Source organism: Protopterus annectens, chromosome 2.part2 (genome assembly GCF_019279795.1).
Source record: "Protopterus annectens isolate FY-2018-M chromosome 2.part2, PAN1.0, whole genome shotgun sequence".
Taxonomy (NCBI): Eukaryota; Metazoa; Chordata; order Ceratodontiformes; family Protopteridae; genus Protopterus; species Protopterus annectens.
Genome location: NC_056730.1, coordinates 252,086,403 through 252,105,529, shown reverse-complemented (window position 1 = coordinate 252,105,529; position 19,127 = coordinate 252,086,403).

Sequence of the window (19,127 nt, the reverse complement as noted above, 5' to 3'; positions counted from 1 at the left end):
ATTCACATCGGTTCAATATATGTATATCTGTATTAATGACATAGGATGTCACTATAGTAGGAACAGAAAATAGAGGTGGGGGAAGGGAATAAGCAGAAATAATCAAGAAAACATAAGTAGAAAAAGTTCTCATAGTGAGAAGTTGAGATCATAGTAGATAGGTAAGATAATGGGGTGAGTAATGAGGGGCTATTAGTAGGAGATGATTAAGGATACAAGTTAGCTGAAGGAGCAGTAGTGGGGATGAAAGGTAAAAGAGACAGGTATAAGAAAAGTGAAAGAGTCAGGGTGATTGACTGATAGACATGACAATGGAAAAGAAACAAAGAAAGGTGGGATAGTTAGGATGGGCACATGAATATAGCCATTAGAAAGGTAGGTGGTGTTTAAGGTTGTGTTTGACCTTTGTGGCAATGTTGTTTTGTTTAAGGAGGGGTGGGCTGGAGTTCCAGTGCTTACCAGCATAGCTTGAGTAAAGTGAGTTGGCTGCACTATTATGAGACTTGATCCTGGTCAGGAGATATTTGTTCTGTGAGCAGACATTCTTAGGAGAGAAGCAGTGTCTGAGTAGTGATGGGCAGTTATTGGGTTTGTGAATTATTTTGTGGGCACTAAGCAGTTGGAAATAGGTAAAGTAACTGGGTAGTTCAAACCAGTGTAGGTGCTTCAGTGCTAGGCAGAGCTATGAACAGTTTGGTAAGATGGATGCAAACTTAGATATTTTATTGTAGCAAACCTCTAGTCTATTTTTTAAAGGGGCAGTAAAGCTTAGTCAGGATAGGGTGCTGCACTGAGAAGTGAAGGGAGAAGATAAGATATTGCTGAACAATTCCTAGATAGTCAGTAAAAAAGGATCTTTTCCTGTAGAGGAAGCCCAGCTTTTGATGAATTTTCTTGATGGCATGAGTGATGCGATGGTCATATTTTAAGTTATTTATTTATTTATTTATTTATTTATATTTGTTGACCGGGAGTGTCCGACTGGACGTAGGTCCATTTTCAGTGGAGGCCCGGGGAGAAAAGCTCCACAGTTAAAATAAACAGACAGTAGTTACGTTGGATTATGTAGCGATTAACAATTTACATAGCAATTACTTACAACATATTAACAGATGAAGAACATAGTACATCAGTTATATAAGTTAATATAAGTTACCAAGAAGCTTTGTGTTGGAAACTGTTTCAATTGAGGTATTATTTGCTGATGTGATGTTGAAGGATTTTTTCTTTGCTGAGAGATTTGGGTAAAAACAGCATTATTTTTTTTTTTGTTTTACATTTAAAAGTAGTTGGTAGTCATCTAGTCAGGCCTCAACTGAGGAAAAGGAGTCCTGGGTCATCTTGTAGAGCAGCGGTAGACTTGCTACAGAGCATATGAGCATGGCATCATCTGCGTATTGTACTATGGAGGCTTCTTTGGTAGCTTTGTGAAAATTATTAATAAATATGTTGAATAGAAAAGGGCCTAGAATAGGTACAACAACAGAGACAGACAGGATGGGGGAGTGATCTTGTTTCCATTTTACAGCCTAGAGTATGTTGGTGAGGTAGCTGTGGAACCAGCTAAGGGATGAATGGAAGTTTCCTATCAGGAAACAGGCTTTGGTATGAACTGTGTCAAATTATATGTCTAAGAAGAGGGAGGATAGTAGGTTCCTAGAGTTTCTACCACAGTTTATGAGTTCAATAAGACTGAGCAGAGAGCAGTAATGCTACTGTAGTGAGGTCAGAAACCTTGTTGAGTTTTGGAGAGGTGACTGTTATTGTGAAGATGGGAAAAAAGTTGGCAGCGAATGCATTTTTGTAATATTTTGGAGAGTGGAGGTAGAATGGCTGTAGGTCAGTAATTGGAGTAGATGGTGGACGTTCCCCCCTTATGGAAAGGTATGATGTGGGATTTTTTTCCATATGGCAGGAATGTAGTTCTCTGAAATTGATTAGTTTTTGAGTATAGCTGCAGGGTATTGTATAACATCTGCAGTGATTCTGAGATATTCTGATGGCAGGTTTTCAGCAGCTGGTGTGGATTTAATTTTTGTTTAGGAAGTATTTATGATTGAATAGGTAAATAATGGTTGGAGTGAGAAAGGATTTTGGTGGTGATTATTACTGTTTGGGCGATTTGAGGCTGGTGTGTAGTTTGTTGCTAAGTAGGGAGAGGGCAGAGTGTATGAAATGTGTATTATTATTCTGCATGCCTCACATATTTATGTATATTACTAAGAGCAGTGTATTACTAGCCATGCCCTTAGCATTTGCTAACCCTTTTTTTGCATATTCTGCTATATTCTTCTTGTGCTGTGCATTAAAGATGACTTGCTATAGCCTTCAGGCACTAACAGAGCAGATGCAGAATCAGAATACATTTTTAAAACCTATCTTGCAATCCATTATACTCTTAATAGCATTCTGGAATTTTAAAGCTAGGAGGCACATTTTATTGCACTACCACTTTGCATTCCAGTCTCATATTGTCTTCTCCCTAAATTAAACTGTCCCTCACCCATCCATCCATTCATTTTTCAAAAATCTGTTAACATGTTTTACATGTTAACATGGACACCATATCATGTCTCTGCAGCCACTGGGCAGAAAGCATTTACACTCATTATGTATAAGGTGACAGCTTACTGCAGAATGTATTCCGCCATCACAAGCTACCTTTGGGTCTACTTCAAATGTTTGAAATTCCATATTATCAAATCTGAAATAACTGAGCCGACTTTCCCAAAACTGCATATGAATGAAAACTTAAAAGAACGAATGGGACATAACCGAAAACCGAAAGTGAACAACCATTTTAAATAGTTCGTTGACATCAAACCCACTGCCCAACAGTCCGAGACCATAATTTTTTTTGTCTTACATTTTTGCAGGAGTGCTCTTCTCACCTGCATCCCCCTCACCCCCTGCAAATTAAATATACAAACTCCAAGATCTCACTCCATTGATGAAAAGGGTAAACACCCACAGCATGCCCACATCTGCTCAAGAACTGCCCAGTGGGGTACAGCAGTCTGTTTTTATAGTGGTGCTACTTATGAAAAGAAAGTAACTTATTTTCGGTTATGTGCCATTTGTTCTTTTACATTTTCGTTCATAAGCAGTTTTGAGAAAGTCTTCTCTGTTATTTCAGATTCGATAATATGGGATTTCAAACATTTCAGGCAGACCCCTATCTGCACATTTATGAGCAATTTGAAAAATTCTAATTTACCTACTGCATTTTTTGATAGCTAGGGGGAAGGAAAATAACCAGAAAATAATGTCTGTACGCACATAGAAAATACAGACTATACACAGGAAGCACCCCAGATGAAAATTAAACTTTCAGAACTCTTGATGTGAGGCAGTAATGCCATTTAGCATATATGGTGCCCTTGTATTCTCTGAAATATATTTATGAATCTAGCCTTTATGCACTAAACACACATTACTATTTATGATAGAAATTCAGGTAATGGATTTTAAAAGTGATAACTATACTGTTGCATTCTTCCACAATTGTAGGTATGCAGCTGTGCCTGTAATTAAAATGTAGCATGGAGTACTCTTCAAAATTAGCAAAAAGAGAAGTCAGTTATACACTCCTCAGACATTATAAGATCTGAAAGTACAACACACATAAAGCACCTGCGATGGAAAAGCAAAGGCAGCAATTTGACAGCTTTAAGAGTTGCAATACACATATGTTGCCAAGCAGGTATGAAACCTGTGAAAAGGTGAGGTAACTATTAGATTTTAAAGTTGTTGATGGTTTTTGTAGCATGGCCAAATGTATTACAGCTTTAAGGACTGCAGAAATGTTTGCATGCCTGCCCTTTTTTACTGTAACTAACACTACATCACAGCAGCAAAAATCTGTACATTCCAAGGGTTTATGGTCAATTATCTGCTTTAAACAGATAGGTTCATAGGTTCATAGGTAGGTACTAGGCTATTGGCCCTAGGGCCTATATAAGCCTAGCCAAAAAGGTACTCTGGCTTTTGCCACCTAAGAAAATTATTTTCCTTTGCCCCTGGTGAGCAGTACCACAGAAATGATCCCCGGGGTGAATTTTCTATTTCCCATCCAATCATCAAGATTTTTCTTGAAGAGTGTGAGATAGGGATTTATACCTAGTTTGCTGAGTTTATCTATACTTCCAGAGTGGGATATGGTGTTGGAAGCCTTGGTGAGATCTAGATAGGCTGTGTGAACCACCTTACCCTCATCTACAGCTTTGGTGACTGCTTCAAAGAAGTCTATCAGATTTAGGACACATGATCTGCCTTTTACAAACCCGAACTGGGTGGGGTCCAGAGTTTGGAGATTACCAATGTCTTTGTTTATAAATTCCATGATAATAAGTTCCATGGCCTTGCAGACCAGGCTCGTCAGGCTAAAATGGGACAGTAGTTCCCAGGGTCCATGGTGGCTCCCCCCTTTGTGAAGTTGGATAACTGTCACTGTATGCCATTCAGTGGACACAAAGCCTGAGGTGAGGCTATGACTGAACATGGTACTTAGGTGAGGTGCCAGTTCATTTTGTAGTTCATGTAGAATGTAGCCTAGGATGTTGTCAGGTCCCATGGATGCTATGTTCTTGGCTTTGGAGAGTGTGTTTCTTACCTGTGCAGCCATGAATACAGGAACTTTGCATTCCTCCAGTATAGAGATGGGCCCTCTAGGTGGTGAGAGGGGGGTAAAGTTAGCATGGAACTGGCCAGGATGTTGGCAATATCAGTTGGTTCTGTATATTTAGTGCCGTTGTGCTGTAATTCAAAGCAGATCTGAGTGTTTCCATTGAGATTCTTGATGTAACTGTAAAATGCTTTGTGGCTGTCTTTAGAATCGGTGGTGATTTTGTTTTTGTAACTAGCTTTGGAGGATTTTATGAGGGATCTCAGCTTCTTACTGAGGCTGACCAGGGAGTTCCTCCAGTCATGGGATTTTATTCTTTTTTTGCAACAGTTTCTTTCTTCTGTTGTAGAGTTTGTTTATGGCAGGAGCCCATCAGATTAGCTTCCTTTTTTTGAGGATAGCATCTTGGTTCTGTTAGGGATAGCATGATCCATGCACTCATGTAAGTGTTTATAAAGTGCATTTGTGTAGGTTTCAGCAGTCGTACTTCTATTGTCTGTCTGCATGGGTGTCATGAAGTTTGCCACTTCTGTCTTAAGAAGCGTGAAGTTGGCTTTGGAGAAATTTTTTACAGTTGTTTCCCTAATGGGGGGTGGGGGTGGGATGTGGATGTCTAGGCTAATTAGCTTGTGGTTGGATCTGACCAATGAGGAATTGACCTCTGGTGTGGAACACCGGTCACCCATGTTGGTAATGACCAGGTCTAGGATATTGCTGCCCCTGGTGGGGGTGTGGGTAAGTTGATTCAAGGCATTGGAATTTATGAATTCCAGAAAACATTCAGCAAAAGGGTTGGTACATGAGCAGTTTTCCCAGTTAATGGTGGGGTAGTTGAAATCGCACATTATTAGGTTGTACCCTAATATTTTCCAGTGTATCAAGAAATGAGGAGTGGGGATCCTGGGGCATGGTGGGGGATCTGTAGCAAGCTACAATAGCAAGCTACAATTTGGATTGCGGTCTTGCCCAGAGTTAGTTGCACTTGGATAATCTTGGATGCATTATGCTGAGCAACTAGCCTGGAGTCGTTGATATCCTTAATGAATATGGACACACCTCCGCCTTTAGTGTTTTGATCCAGGTTAGGTGGCCAAAAGGTGTTGTATGAATTATAACCTGGTAATGCAGGGGTGCTCTCCGGAGCCTTGAACCATCTGCACAGATGTTGATGTTCTCCATTTTAAGGAGTGCCTTGAGTGAGTGCATTTTGAGGTTTAGACTTCTAGCATTGAGTAACATTACCCTCAGATTTATTTTACTTGTACATGTTACGGTGGTGAATTTGTCATTTGAACCTTGCCTAAAAAAGACACTATAGGGGTGGCAAGAGCCTTAGCCAGTATCCGAAATCCCAATGGTGACAGGTGCAGGCAATGCATCGTGGTCTGTCGTTCATGTCATCCCAGGCAGACAGATACTGGATCCCCTTAGAATGAAACCAGAAGGTTAAGCAATTGCTGAAGTCAATCCAAAGACACTGAACCATTCTTAGAAAAGGATCCATCTTTCTGCTCCTACTGAATCAGACAGCCTATGCTCATGTTCATACACTATTGCAAAGAATATTATACTCAGCTGCATATTTACATCTACAACCTCTGTCTTACCTCAAACTCAATTCCAAACGTATGGAAAATTACAATAATTAATCACAGCCAAATAAGATAAGACTTCTAAGACATCTCACTTCTGTCACATCTCAGTTCTTGCTACACTGTGCCAAATTCTTGAAACAATTGCATATAGTCACCTCTCTTTTTACTTGATAACATTAAATCCTCTGCTTAATACAGCAGGAAGTAACACATTGACTGCAATCTGTACACTAACAGATGACATTCTCCTTAATATGAATAAAATCCAATTTACCAGATGTCTTTTATTGTACTCACTTATTCATTTGACCTTGTAGATTATTCCGTCCTTATTGATCCCATTATAGATATTGAAAGTAATCATAGTGCCTCAGAGTAATTCTAAAATTTCCTTGCCAACAAGGCATTCAGGATATAAATAAGAACCTTCCTTTCCAATTAAGGTCCCATACTCAAACGAGTGCCTAAAAGATCAACTCTTGCTCTAATATGTTTCTCAGTTTTCATCAATAAACTCCCAAATTACCTACCAAACCTTCCAGTCATACTGTCTCATGATGACACAATAATACACAGATCTAAATGCTCACATACAGGCACACAGAACAAACTGCAACCTTTCATATTTTACATGGTTTAACAATAACAAATATCTGCATAACTCCAATAAATTCAAAACTTTGAATTTTGGAACATGAAAATGATCAAACATCACAACGATTTATCATAAAATACCAGAACAACCCCCCCCAACAGAAACAACAACTTTCTTTAATTCCTTCAAACAGTTGCTTGACCAGGCTCTGTACTGTCAAACTCACACACAGAAAATAGGACAAATATCTACCACCTACTCTTCTGAGCCAGGAATATAAATCATTTCCATTGCCTAGCCACCCACACCACCCCAGGGGAAGGGAATCCTCTTTTCCCAGCTAGATTATGGACTGCTCATCATTTCTGCTGCTTCCTGCAAAAGTCTCAAATCTCTCCAATCAGTTTCTGATAAGACTTGTCATTTCATAACAAATTTACCAATTGCCTACTAACAAAGTTAGCTGGTCACCACTGAAACACAAGGGTGATTTGCTACTGGAGTCATTTTTTTCTGAAGCTCCTATACCTAGAAACTTTTATCAGTTGACTATGTATGTCCAATCCTAGAACTCACTTAGAAACCCATTGCAGTTTACAACCCCGAGGACAAAGCTGCAAGGTATCAACTACAGCTTCTCCATCTTAGGTCCAAAACTGTGGCAAATGGTGCCCTCCTCCCTAACCAACCTTACTAACTATAATAACATCAGATACCCACTAAAAACATATGTCATCAATCAAACAGAGTTAAGTGTAAATGCTTTGTTCTTGACCAGACCAGCTAAAAATATTGCAATGTCTGCATATATTTTGGCAAATCAAAGTTTTCTTAACCCCTGCCCTGGATTCACTTTGGCCATTGTTCTTAATATAACCAGCCTCAGTACCAAAGGCATCATGTTCTTTGTATACAGTGTAAACAGCTTCTGTTTTCTTACAGCTTTTGTACAAAATGTAATTAAAATGTCAACAACCATTGTATTGTCATTCCCAGTGTTCATATGATTAATCACTACAGCTAACATGACTGTTGTGCATGAAGTGCAGTGTTTACGGTCCATTATTCAGAAAAAGTCAACTCAGTTAAGTGCTAAAGTGGTGTAAGACCTGACCTTAACAATGTTAAGCACCCCCTACTGAAGTCGTTAAGGTTAAGTCCCATGCTAGGCAGTCAAATATGCCAGTATAGATCAGTAAACAACAGTGGCTGAAAAAAAGATTTGGTTCTGCCCATTGTCCATGCCGATAAGGTGTCCTTTATACTTACATCTAAGAAAGTTACTAGAATGACAGGATGCATGTTCACTTCCACTTTCTGAAGGATACAAAGTCAGAAACCTAAATGTATGTCATTATTTAGAGTCTTCAGTCCTCCATGATTTGTCTGAAAGCCACAGATATTATGAGGAACAGACCAAATAAATGAGCCAAAAATCTGGACAGTTTAAAGGAAACATCAGTGGAATGTGTGTTGCACTGCCATTCTGACAGTGCTCATTGAGTGGTTAAGTGCCTTATCATAGAATTATAGGAGATTACTAGGCTATCAACCTGGAGGTCATTTTAATCCTAACCATTTTATCCTAATGTAATACCATAGAAATGCTAGTCAATACCCATGACTGCATTTGGTGATAACTGCTCATGTCCAGGAGGGCTGTGGGCTGTATCCCCAGTAAGAATTTATGGTGCTCCATCCACTCGTCCAGGTTCCTCTTGAACAGTGTCATAGAGGTTCTCTGTTTCACATGAATTGGTAGCCTGGTCCAAAGATGTGGCAGTTTCTCGGAGATAAATCTGTCCTATTTAAGTCACAGGCCATATTTAGGTCCCTGGAATGGGTAGCCCTAGTTCCATTTGATTTACAGATATGCAGCAAGTTCATTAGGTTTGGGTCTTCAATTCATCTGTAGGCCAGGCATAAGTCTCCCCTAAGAAGTCTATACAATACAGAGTATAGTGATAGGAACTTTAGCTGGTCTGTGCAAGGCACATGGTAGAGTCCCTTGATCTTCTTTGTTAGAAACCTCTGAAGTCTCTCTAATTGCTGCAGGTGCTTAGTACAGTACATGCCAAATGGGGCATTTTACTCACTTATGGGCCAGATAAGTGCCAAGCATAGGGGGTTATAACTTCTTTTGTTCTCAAAGTGATGCCTTTACTAATTGTGTGCTACATAGAAAGCTTTCCTTACTATAGTAGACACATGGTGGTCAAAGTTAAAGTTACAGTCAACTTGTGATTCTAGATCCCTTACCACTACATGGGCACTTAGGATATTGTTGTTGATTTGATATTGTGAGCGGACATTGTTTGTGCCAAAGGAAATGATGATGCAGTTTTCTGCATTCAGTCTGAGGCTGTAACTAATACACCAGTCACTGGTCTGTGTGAGACCCTCTTGGAGTATACGGACATCATTTGGTGATTCAACAATTGCACCTAGTTTGTAGTCATCTGCCAAACTGGTCAGCCACAACCCCTTAATTTTGACTTGAACTTCTGAGAAGTATATACCAAATAGTTGTGGGCCAAGCACTGTGGCACCCCACTGGTAACAGGTCTGCTGGTTGATGTGGAGTCACCCATTTTAATAGTGTATGTTCAGTTTGTAAGCCAGTTGGCAACCCATCTTACAACAAAGGGATTTACATTCAGTTTGCTAAATTTATTGGTAATGCCTGAATGTGGGATCGTGTTGAAAGCCTTTTCCGGGTTGAGGTGTGCTGTGTGCACAGACTTACCCTCATCAATGGCCTTGGTCACATTTTCAAAGAAACCCACCAGATTTTACAGGCAGGATCTGCCCTCCACAAAGCTGAATCGGGTAGTATCCAGGGTTTGGAGGTCACCTATGTCTTTATTTATGAGGTCCATAATGATATGTTCCATGGCATGTCTCAGTCAGTAGAATTCTCTCACAAAAGAGCAGATAGGTCCCTTCCAATTCAAGATGGCCTAGAAAACATGCTCAGAACAAAAAAAAAAAAACACTACAAACAATTCCAGAAGCAGCAAGCCTATAGCTGGACTATGCTACAGCTACTACCCTAGTTTCAGTGGGAAACACTAGAGAATGTTTAAAACAACAGAAAAATAGCAGTGAGACACTAAAAAAAGTTTAAAATAGAAAATCAGCTAGGAGGCTCTAAAGATTGTTTTTAACGGTTAACAGATCAGTTATTTAAACAATGCTTGGTGGGAAAACCAGAACAAGCAGAAGTGATAGCTTAAAAACAGTGAAAAATACCAGCAGATACTTAACAGTGAAACTTACAAAAAAGCTTTGTAAACAGTGGAAACAGCAATAAAATTCGAATTAACAGGCTAACAGGCACAATAAAGCAGGCTTTGAAAGCTGGCAAAACACTTAGCTCCAGGTACTACAAGTAATTATGATCAGATTATATCCCATTTATTATGTGTTATCAACATAGATGTAAACAGTAACTGCTGGTGGTTGGTGTTTTTTTCTACTTTTCAGCCAAACCAATGATTATTTATTGGATTATTTACTGGGGCACAGGCAAAGGTTGTTACCATTTTGTTTCCCTTCTGTGTGATATTGTGTGTCTAAGGTGATTTTTTCATCAACATAGATGCCAAAATTCATCTCTTGGCATCCATGTCTCAGTCACATAAAAACAAGTTATGATCCACGAACCAATCATAATCCTCTATAGTATATTTTCTTCACATGCTTGTAATGCACTACTGTGCTATGATCTGGGCCTGAAATTAGTTCATTGTGATCAGTGTTCAAAGCTGCTAAACAAACAAATAAATGCACAATTACATAAATAGACTTGTTCACAGCCGGCCTTAGGCATAGGCCAACTAGGCAGCCCCCTAGGCACAGTCCTAGCAGGGACGCTTTTCCAGTAATCTGGATGGTGTAGGTAGGCCAGGATGGGGACACCAGTTGGTGTGTAGGGCACTGTGGAACCCTTTTGCCTAAGGCAGTAGATGACCAATGGCAGGCCCTGGACTTGTTATGTGCTGCTGGCATCTACGTCAGGATTTGTTTCGTGAGCTTCAGTCATTTTACCGTCAAGGTGAATTACTTAACGTATTTGTCTCAAACTCATAGCAAGTTGTCTAAGACTAGTGACCTTTTCATAATTATGTATGTTGTCCTTCAGATTATAATGATGAGTGGAACTTTCATTCAATTGTGGCTCCATCTAATGCACTGCATTCTGTATGATATACTATATGCTTCAGTACCTTTATAAATCTGATACATTTTCGCAGCTTGTGGTCACTTCCATAGAGCTTAGCAAGGCTTGGCATCATTACCTATGATCCTCAATGATTTACTGTATCCAATGCCATCCAGAAAAGTACTTCTAATTGAAATATTGCACTTCTTTATATAAGCAAATCACTCTTTACTCTTCAATTATGTATATTGAGTTGTAATTTTACTTGAAAAAATTGCATTTGCTAACACTGTTGCTCCTGTTGGATTGTTTGTCTTGAGAACTGCTTCTGTCAGGTATCTAGCTAGTTATTTAAGCTTGTTTGTGGCAACAATCCTCCTGTGGCATTCTTGTGGCAATCTTTTAGTGTGTTTTTACATTAGGAGGACTGGGAATACTCATCTGCTGGCAGTGGGTGAAGTGACTGCATTTACTATCTGACTAGGGAAATACTCAGAAGAGCTCTAAGTGTAGTTGTTTCATTGGTCAGAGGGCTCAGTAGTCCTTTTACTATTTTTGCAGGGCTTCTATAAATATGATGTATTATGAGGAGCTGCTGAATGCATAGCAGCAGGTAGCAATGCAACTTTTCCCTATAAAACTACCCATAAAACTGTACCTTGTAATCTTGTGAGTGTAAAACAACTATCTTGTGGACTGACAAGCTTAGAGCAGCTAGCCTGTTTGTTGGGTAGCACTGCCATTAAAATTTTGTATTAGTCTAGTCATCTCCATCCCCATAAAGTACCCTTAGCAGCCTCTCTTAACTCCCCCCAATCCCCTGTATGACATACCCTTGTATTCTCACCGGTTAAAGAATCTGATAACATGGATATGCAATTTCTCAACTTCCTGCAACCAGATTTATAGGTACAGGTATCCTGAAATAATGTAGAAATTAACTCATGTTAACTGTCAACCACTTAATCGTTAATGTAACAAATACAGCATGGGAGAAGTGTACATAATGTTGTCAGTGAGGCTAAACTCTCACATGCAATATAATATGCATATAACATAAAGCTGGTTTCAAAATCACACACAATACACAGACCATACAGAGCACAATGCATGCATAAAACAATTTATGGTGAGGAACTTAAATGCATTCTTCCTAAACCTGAAAGACCACCAGGACTTTACGACTGCAACAATTATCCTCAGAATGCCCAAAAGAAGTCAACAAAAGCAACAACTACCACAACACATGAAACCATACTCAGTTGAACTGCAAATACAATGCCATTAAGGCAAGCAAACGCACTTGTCAGGAGTATAGTCTTACAGAACATCATAGTACAACATACTGATGCCCCACTAACACGGCCGAACAAGGAGAAGATAATGGTTAATTACATATCTGGAGCCAGAATCCGCCAAGTCACATGCACTCAGGTCATTGCACCACAGGTGCCTGCATTATTCAGTCATAGTCCACAGAGTGTAAATGACTGGAGACATACCTGCCTAGATTATATGACAAGAGATATTATGGATCTCTCAGACTATACGTCTCACTCTGGCATGTGTCTAACATTGAGAAACATTTTAACTTCACCAAGAATGGTGCTACAATACAAACAATAAAGATATCTGACGTTAACAATTGGCTTAGTTTCTGGTGTCATTCTAGGGGGATCTAATATTTGTCAGCATGGGAAGACATGGTTAACAGACCACATTGCTTTTCCAATGATTGTCTACATCTACTCTTTTTAGGCTTTCATATATTGGCTGAAACGTTATCTTCACCCATTGATCCTTTATAAGATAAGTCCAAACTAACAAGCCTACCAACATAGGAAAATCAACTTAAGGGAACCTTTAGGTGTTACTGTCCAATGCCAGCAGCCTAATCAAGAAACTCCACTACCTTCAAACTCTTCTCACCTTGGAGAATATAGACATCTGTGCAGTTACCAAGACACGGTTTAAAGCTTAAGAGAGTATCCAGGCAGTATAAGCTTTCAGTGCCTTCCACACATTTAGACCAGTAGCTATGCAGATGGGGCTAAATATGTAGGAGTTTATTTATTTATTTATGTTTATTTGTTTACTGGGGTGGTGCCTGATCTAAGTGGACCATTTTCAGCCACAACCCAAGTGAAAAGGATCAAATAAGAAATGAACAAAAGATATTTACAGATACCAGGATATGCTAAAATCACATCAACAACACGCATACCTCTAGGCTGGTTAACAGGATGACATGCCACCATTTTATTCTGTGCAGAACACCACAGACAAAATCCAGTACCAAATCACAGCAAGCTATATGTCACCCTGTATGTCCCATGAAACCTATAGCTCATGCTTAGACCTAATTAAGACAATCAACATCCAACCAGACACCTTACTCAAGGGTATAGCCATTTTGTTTTAAATTGTACTCTAATGTCCCACACTTCTGTCCTGCCCCACATCAGTGGTTGTCTACCCCTTCCAGTCAGGTCTAGCTTCAGGAAAAGCAGTGCCATTGGCAAAAGAGTTCATAGTTTCTCCTGTAGTCCACCATTCCTTCCTCATGATTGCCCCATTTCCCATGCATCCTGGCCTTGTCAATGTTGAGGAAATAATCAAATTAAGCCAGGTGTTTGGGGGCTGCTAAGCCCTTTAAAAGCCATGAAGTTCTAGATAATTTGAAGTTAATTTTAGAGTTTTTTAACACTAGAATCCAAGAGTGGTCTGAACACAACCCATAACTAAGTAAATTAGTTAAATTCAATCTTATTTTTATGAACAAAATAAGTTATATCCAAGGTTTAAAATTCACAGTTACCAAACTGTAATTGGCAATAAAATGAGAAGACACATGTTTCCAAGGCTACATAAATCATATATGGGAATAGTGCCTGAATTGGCAAAATAGTCACTTTGGATTAAAGTGAAAGAATAAGTGTCCTGTTATATTTCATGCTGCTGCTGTATATATAATGCAATATGTGGTATGCTTCCTCACCCCAACTTCCACCCCCCTAAAGAAAGACAGTCACCACCTCTGTGACCCTCTGACGTCAAACTGGAGCAAAAGTTAAATAACGAATAGAACAAGAAACATATTCCAAATGTATGCATATAAGTAGCATGTCTCCAAAGACAGCCACCTGTTTACATATCTGACATGTGCTTGGAAAAACTTAAAGAAAGAAAGAAACAGATGCATTAATGCATTCCCATATAGCCTAAGATTAAAAACAGATTTTAAACGCTGCTATTAAATTCCTAGAAAATTGCTAGAGTAACAGATTTTATATTAGCTTGTCTTTTTTTCAGAAGAATATGAAATCAAACAGGACTCACAATAACATAATTTATTTCATGGAAAAGACCAACAATATAAAGCTAAATCAAGAACATTCTGCAAAGCCAGTCACAGATGACAGTTATTATGGACACAGGACCAATCGACCAGAGCATTGTAGATTTATAAAAGTAGCTCTGCAGAATTCCCTTACAATGCATATGCATAAGAGAAACTCATGCATAGCACACAATGAGCAAATAAAATGAAAAAGAAAAACACAAAGTCAGTGAAGTAAACCACTAAATATCTGCTGTATAAGCATCACATGAAATAGAGTATGTGTCTGCTTTTTTTCCCATTCTTTACAGTGTCCTACTAATCTATTGGCAGTAAGTAAGAAAACAATGCTACTGCAATAACAAATTTCACATATTATTTTTAAAGTGTGTTTTATTCCACGGTGGTGCAGCGGTAGCGTTGTTGCCTCACAGCAAGAGGTTCTCCCGTTCGATTCTCGGCTGGAGTGCGGAAAGTGCCTTCTGTGTGGAGTCTGCATGTCCTCCCCTCGGTTGGGTGGGCATTCAAAAGACATGCTTAAATGGGCATGCCTTTGTTGAAGGTTGAACGTCAAGCTGGCGCCTCGACATTCGTGAATATCTACTGCCAATCATTAGTGGACTGGAGTTCTGCTGTGGCGACCCCTAACCGGGAAAAGCCGAAAGACAACAACAATTTTTAAAGTGTGTTTTGATGAACTGAATTTAACTGGACTGTCTAAAAAGAAAGGATGAGAGATATGTTTACTTCTTTCTGTGATAGAGTGAATGAAATTAAGGTGAATAGCTTACAACAGCATTACAACAACAAGAAAGCCTAGCCAAGTCAAATCTTTAAGCCCTGACTATTGCCTGAGAGTAAAAGACCAGAACTGATACTGAAATAGCAAAAACATAAAACAGATTTTAAAGGGACTTAACTAGTTAACTACACCTCCTGCATTTTAAATGAATTACTTCAGTAAGTTTTTAGCATTCAATCAAATTGCTGCAGCCAATTAAAAAAATAATACCAGTCCCTGGCATGACATCAGACATTTCAGAATACAGTATTCCAGCTACATGTCCATAATATGAATACAATTTCTGATATCCTTCTGCCTACGTCTATCTTATTCGCAAAGAAATTTGTCTGAGAGTGAACAATGCATTAATTGGTAGTCCCACCACCAGATGACCAGAACACTTAGCAAAACAAATCCCCCAAGTGATAAGAACACTCAGCAACACAAAAGAGGTATAAAAAGGCCCAATACATGTAGAAACATCATGTAAGTTTGCAAAGAACTGTTAAGCATGAGTCCAGCTGCCTCCAAAGTGTGAACGCTGCTTTTATCATTTTTAATAACAGCCAGGAGTGGACAGCATCCCTGTTGGATAGCGCATGACTACATTAAATATAGTGCACATAGTATATGTTTGCTGAAGTATCTGTTGACTCTGTATACCGTATTGTAAAACTGAAAAAACAGTAATTGGCCACAGTCATTTATTTCAACATCCCTAGGTGCATGCGCACACACACACATACACACACACACACACACACACACACACACACACACACACACACACACACACACACACACACACACACACACACACTAAGATGTGCCCTTCAATTACAGCCTTTTGTATGATTGCATATGCCTCTAATGTCTGATTGTGATGAAGTGAATAAATATTTAAGTAAATAATGGGCACAATTATGTGGTCCACGTCATTCTTATCAAACCCATTCAGTGCAATCCATTACAACACCCTATGTATACACACACACACACACACACACACACACACACACACACACACACACACACACACACACACACACACACACACACAAAGGCAATGATCACAGTAACATATGGTACATTCAACTCTCTTTGGCATTTTGTTAATACAAGGACTTCAAATGAAAGGCAGACTAAGTTGTTGTTATTGATATATTGTTTACATCTTAAATAGCAGCTTGATTTCCTCAATTTCCACTTGCAAATTGTGTGATTATGGGTAAGTGACAATGAAAGAGGCACTTTTTTTCCAGTGGGAATAAATCTAATTCAATGATTACCACAACAAGCATACTGTATGTGAGGTTTGGCAGCCAGGTGCATTATGTAGGCTGAGGTAAAGAATGTATATACACACACACACACACACACACACACACACACACACACACACACACACACACACACACACATATGTATGTATATTTTGAATTTTCAAATATTCGAAACAGGTAAGTGGTCATGCGTGTGTGTGTGTGTGTGTGTGTGTGTGTGTGTGTGTGTGTGTGTGTGTGTGTGTGTGTGTGTGCACATGTAAGTATGTAAGTTTGGGCATGAGTGCATTCGGATTAGGGTTAGGGTAAGGTTTAGAGGATGGAATAGCTTTAGTGTGTGTGTGTGTGTGTGTGTGTGTGTGTGTGAGTGTGTGTGTGTGTGTGTGTGTGTGTGTGTGTGTGTGTGTGTGTGAGAGTGCACATACACTCATATGTGTATATGCGCTATGGTTATGGAATCATTTAAAGTAATGGGATAGCTTTAGTTTGTGTGTGTGTGTGTGTGTGTGTGTGTGTGTGTGTGTGTGTGTGTGTGTGTGTGTGTGTGTGTGTGTGTGAGAAAGATAGAGAGAGAGAGCCTGTCTTATGTGGTGGTAGTGTTATAGAATATTTTTTAAGGTAAGGTTTAGAATTAGGGTTAGAGGAAGGTTAGGGTTAGTGTGCATTATTAAGTTGGTACAGGGGCAATGAAACTCCTCTCCAAGTAATTTACTGAAGAGAATCAAAAATCTTCTTATCTGCGGAAATAAAACCAGTTGTCCAACATGCTCTGTCCATTCCTTGATCATCTGGATAAAATGTCAGGCATATTTATACAACAATGAACCCTATCACAAACCTCATTAAAATGATCTTAATTCTGCCCTATACATGTTTCATTTTTCCAACTTTTTAAACAACTAGGTTTACAAGAAACCTTGTCTCCATCAGGTGTCTTACTTTATTTTTCCTCCAGAATGGCCTAATATTTCTCCCTTTGTCATTCTTGTATATCTGTTTTTTTTTTTTTTTGGCCTGCTACTGATAACCGTGCCTTTCTAGACTTACTGACTTCCTTTAAAAATGAATCCTTCTTTCATTTCTTCCTCTCAATATCATTTTACCTCTAGGATATAAACATGTACTAAATTCCTTTACTCTTACTTCTTGTGATAACTGCTGTAGATACCTCATCATCTAAGCTACCTCCCATGAAATATCTTCATCTAGTATATCTTTGAGAAATCGTGTTTCCAGAATTACATACCATACTATAAGCAGAATTATAACCTTCACTCAACATATCTGTATGAATTTCAGTGTACTTGTTTAAAGTCTCATATCAGCATTTGTCAACTACCTGATAGAGCTCCTCAAAGATGTTCTTCTTATTTGATTAATTTAGTATATATGGATTACTCTAGTTGTTGACTAAGGGCTTTTAATTCCAAGCCAAATGATTTTGTACTTGCAGTTAGTGAAAACAAACTCACACATTTTGCACATTGTTACAGCCCTGTAAAAGCCATTACAAATTTTTATCACCACCTTGCATATCTAGCATTTTTTGTATGTCACCCTGATGCCACTTTCAAAGATGCCTACAATATATGATATCCCTTCAGAATTGCTTCCTCTAAATACAACATAACGAGCTATTCCAGCTACTGAACACTGGAGTACCCTGTATGCATGCTCTGTATCACAAAGGTACCACATTATAAAACATACATGGGGCACATGACTAACAAAGTAGTCCAATCTTGACCCTTCCCTCTAAACATACATACACAAACTCGAACTAGAACCTTTATTTTGAGTCATTTCTTGACTTCATCACATACTAAATAAAATGTTCTAAAATGTAATTACTGCTGCTAGTAAAGTCAGGTACAAAGGTGATGTGCAGCACATATCACCTCTGTATATGATTTGCTGTTAAATGTCCAGTTTCCTCTGTATCTTTTTCTCTAATATAGAGAAAATGTTGTCTTCAAGAATCCTTTGTAAAAGGTCTTTTAGCAAATTATAGATAATAAATAAATCTACTAAAATTAAAGAAAAAAAAAACAATATGAAGACCCTAAACAAATCTACAGTTTTGTAAATAGATCCAGGCAGAAGATATGGATAAATATCAAACAGTTATTTATCATGATTAATTTGTAATTCTACAGTTAAAAGGCAAAAAACAGAGTTGATATGCGAAACCTCAGAAAACATGATAAAGTATACACCAGTCTTAAATAGTTCACCAAAATTCCTCCCATTTAAAAAAGTAAAAAAAATGACAAAAATAATACTGCAATAAGATTCATATTCAGTAAAGAAGCAATATTCAGGCTAAGCATGAATGGGCAGTAAAAAAACTTATGGTGATGGCTCATTACTGCAGCTTACACTATCCCATTTACAGTTCCATAACATTGTCAGCTTTATTGCTGACGTGGGATAGCGGCAAAAAAAGCATACTGATGTTATAAAACTATAATTGCAATCTTATAGGTTACAGAGGTAGATTATTACCATAATTATTTTACTGGTTTATCACACTAAATAAAGGTCAGTCATTATTAACTAAATTGACCCCTCCCACCAACGACAAGCACATTCACTATAATAAAAGACTCATATGAAAGGAATTTAATACATCTGGCAAACTTGGTAGCAACATAATACATGTTAATGAGTTGTTAGTTATGAGTCAGGTTACTTCCCCATGCCATGGCAACTGCTGCTGACTGCGTTCTTTTGCAGTACTG